The sequence below is a fragment of the Photinus pyralis genome, unplaced genomic scaffold (genome assembly GCF_008802855.1).
Source record: "Photinus pyralis isolate 1611_PpyrPB1 unplaced genomic scaffold, Ppyr1.3 Ppyr1.4_LG9, whole genome shotgun sequence".
Taxonomy (NCBI): Eukaryota; Metazoa; Arthropoda; class Insecta; order Coleoptera; family Lampyridae; genus Photinus; species Photinus pyralis.
Window position 1 is genome coordinate 11,409,012 of NW_022170878.1, and position 4,109 is coordinate 11,413,120.

Sequence of the window (4,109 nt, forward strand, 5' to 3'; positions counted from 1 at the left end):
TTGCCGAAATTAGGATACACGTGCATAAGGTTTCAAAACTTTGAGTTCAAATAATTGTTGATTCATAATCATTGCATTGAACTGATTTAAATTTAATTGCATTAACTTTCTTGCGAAAACGCTTATTATAGCAGTAAGCATTATTCCACTTTCGGTGTGTCACTAGTAGGTTAATATTACTAACAGTAGATTTGTAATCAAGATCGAGTAAGCATGTACCAGTAATTACTGTCTACGGAATTTATTCAATTCCTAATAAAATAAATATGAAGTTTTCGTGATCTTAATTAAACCAAACCCCTGCAAATATCACATGGCGATCCTGCCAGCCGAGTTGGAATTTCTGTAGATCCTGCCAGCCGAGTTGGAATTTCTGTAGATCCTGCCAGCCGAGTTGAAATTGAATTTCTGTAGAACCTGCCAGCCGAGTTGAAATTTCTGTATAAAATGCTGTAAGTGGAAAACACAAATTTTTTTTTGAAGGAAGAAAATGGGAGGAACACAGTCTAAAGAAGAAGTTATCATAGCACAAGCGGGCAACAGCGGAGGACAAACTACGACACAATTTACCATAAAAGAAATTTTGGAAATGGTAGTAGGCGGATTAGTCATAATCGTTATACTAATTGGAATATACAGATTTTGTAAGAAGAGGTTGGAACAGAAGATTAGAGACGAGCTGTCAAGGAGTGTGGAGCGAGTATAAAGAAGAAATGTGGCTAGTGTAGTGAGTGTTTGTGTAGGATTGTGTAATGTGCGAAACCCTTTTCAAACATCTATACGAAGAGCTGAGAGTAATTCACCGCAATTTATTAAAGGACTCTGTAAGTAGACGCAACGATCCCGGTACTACTGAACGTAAGTTTAACAAAGTTACTAAATTAGAGCGAGAATTTGAGGAAATTAGGGACAATTTTAATAAAAATCCATCTAGTGAGGATATAAGGAAACAAGTAAAACAGTATGTTGAAGCTATTTTAAAATATTTTGAATTAATTAACCAAATATCAGATGATAGAATAAAAGAATGTAAGTTAGATAGGCAAGCTTTAGAGTTAGGCACACATTCAGAATCGGATATACAGGTTTCAAAGTTAAATATACTACCACTAACTTCCAGTACTAGCAGTATAACAATGGGAGAAAAATTTAATTTAATGACCGCGGGAAGTTTGTTGCCATTAATGGATGGCTCAGAAGAAACGACCAAAAGGTTAGTGGATGCTATTGAATTATACAATGGGTTGTTAGACGAAAACGGGAAAACATTTTTGATAACGTATGGTTTAAAAAAAAAAGCGAAAATTATTTAGGTCATATAATAACACCCGACGGTATTTTACCTGATCCAGCAAAAGTCAAAGCTGTTAAAGAATATCCATTACCCAAGGACGCCGACGGCGCCAGACGATTTGTAGCATTAGCAAATTATTACCGTAGGTACATTAAAAATTTTGCAGATATCGCAGCACCGCTAAATTATTTGTTAAAAAAAAATGTTCCATTTAGTTGGACGGCGGAATGTCAGTCTAGTTTCGATAAATTAAAAAATTCTTTAATAAAACCACCCGTGTTACAATATCCAAATTTTTCAGAAGACAATCATTTTATTTTAAAAACTGACGCATCAGGAATTGCGTTGGGAGCAGTTTTATGCAATGGTGATGATAAACCAGTCGCATTTGCAAGCAGAACATTAAATCAAGCAGAAAAAAATTATTGTACGATAGAAAAGGAACTTTTGGCTATTGTGTGGGCTGTAAAACATTTTCGTCCTTATCTATACGGTCGTAAATTTGAAATTTTTACCGATCATCGACCATTAATTTATTTATTTGGCATGAACAACAAATCTAGTCGACTAACTAAATTTCGTTTAATTTTAGACGAATATGATTTTTCAATTAAATATATACAGGGAAAACAAAACGTAACTGCAGACGCTTTGTCTCGTATTGAAATCACTTCAGATGAATTAAAAGCTATGAATTCGAGAATTGAAGAAACAGTTCTTGTTATAACACGTTCAATATCACAAAATCTAGACAAAAATAACGTAATTCTTCATGATAGGACTGATCACCCTGGCGTGGTAGAGTTGCTAAAGAAACCAATTAAAGCTACTGAATTAAGACCAATTTCACAAGAAGAGTTTTCCAAAATTTTGAAGAATAAAAAGTATGATGTGCACATAGGAGAATATATTTATATGATAAGGAGTTGCAACTAATTTATTATTGTATACAGGATTCTCGATCAACGTCGTCATTAAGTGAGTCGTTGAGAGACCTAGAATATATATGTAAACAAAATAATATTCCGGAATTAATCGTAATAAAAAAGAATCAGAACGCGTTCTACCCAAATAGGTTTTGTATAAATATGATCTTCCTAAATGAAATAATTAAAATTGGAAAACAATTGAAAACCAGAAATTTAAAAATTAGTATATTAAAAGATATTGAACATATAACCGACAAAGATACACAACAGTTAATTATTAATGATTTTCACATGTTACCTACAGGAGGGCATGCTGGAATCAACAGAACATATAACAATATAAAAAGGTATTATTTTTGGAATGGATTACAGAAAGATGTACAAAATTTTATTAGAAAATGTGATGACTGTCAAAGGTATAAACATTCAAACGCTAAGATTGAACCGATGGAAATAACAACCACAGCTACTTCCGCATATCAAAAAGTTTATTTAGATCTGATAGGTCCATTAGAACCAGATGAAAAAAACCATAAGTATATCCTTACGTTACAATGTGAGTTAAGTAAATTCGTAGAAGCATACCCTTTAATCAATAAAGAAGCTAATACCGTAGCCGAAGCTTTTGTACAAAACTTTATATTAAGGTATGGTGTTCCAGATGAAATAGTTACAGATAAAGGTACAGAATTTCTAAACTCAACATTGACAGAGGTTTGCAAAATTTTAAAGATAAAAAAAAACTAAATTCAACAGCATACCACCACCAAACTTTAGGCTCTTTGGAAAATTCTCATAAAAACTTAGGTTCATATCTCAGAATGCAGATTGCTAATCACCCAGATGCATGGAGTACATGGGTATCATTTTGGTGTTTTGCGTACAACAATTCGGTTCATACTGAAACGCGTTACACGCCTTTCGAATTAGTTTTTGGTAAAACTTGCAAAATTCCTTCAAATATAACAACAAAAACTGATCCAATGTATAATTTTGATAGTTATCCAATTCAATTAAAATACCGTTTACAACAAGCATGTCAAGATGCTAGACAAAATTTGTTAAATTCAAAGTACAGACGAAAAAATTACTATGATTTGAAAAGTGTAGTTACAGATTATAAGGTAGGAGATAAGATTTTGTTAAAAAACGAATGTAATCATAAAATGGATCCATTATTTAAAGGTCCGTTTGAAATAGTAGAAGTTAAGCAACCAAATATTGTCATTAGAGTAGATCGTAAATTGCAAGAGGTACATAAAAATAGAGTTAAGTTATATCATATGTAAGTTTTCTAAAACAATTTCATTATTGTAAATTATAGCATATTAGCATAGTAAGTATTTAATTTTAGTGATGGAAAAAAAAAATATACATTGACCTCCAACAATATATATTTTTTTAAGTTTCCGAGGGAGATGTAATGTAATAATTAGTGATTGCCGAAATTAGGATACACGTGCATAAGGTTTCAAAACTTTGAGTTCAAATAATTGTTGATTCATAATCATTGCATTGAACTGATTTACATTTAATTGCATTAACTTTCTTGCGAAAACGCTTATTATAGCAGTAAGCATTATTCCACTTTCGGTGTGTCACTAGTAGGTTAATATTACTAACAGTAGATTTGTAATCAAGATCGAGTAAGCATGTACCAGTAATTACTGTCTACGGAATTTATTCAATTCCTAATAAAATAAATATGAAGTTTTCGTGATCTTAATTAAACCAAACCCCTGCAAATATCACAAGCCCTTTGAATTTTTTTTCGAAATTGGTTTCTAGTCCATAACTTTTTGATTGAGAAGTCTGATCGAAAAAGTACGAATTGTTTTGGATTCTACGCACCAAAATTAATAAGAAAAAGTGTTTTCCCGAGAAAT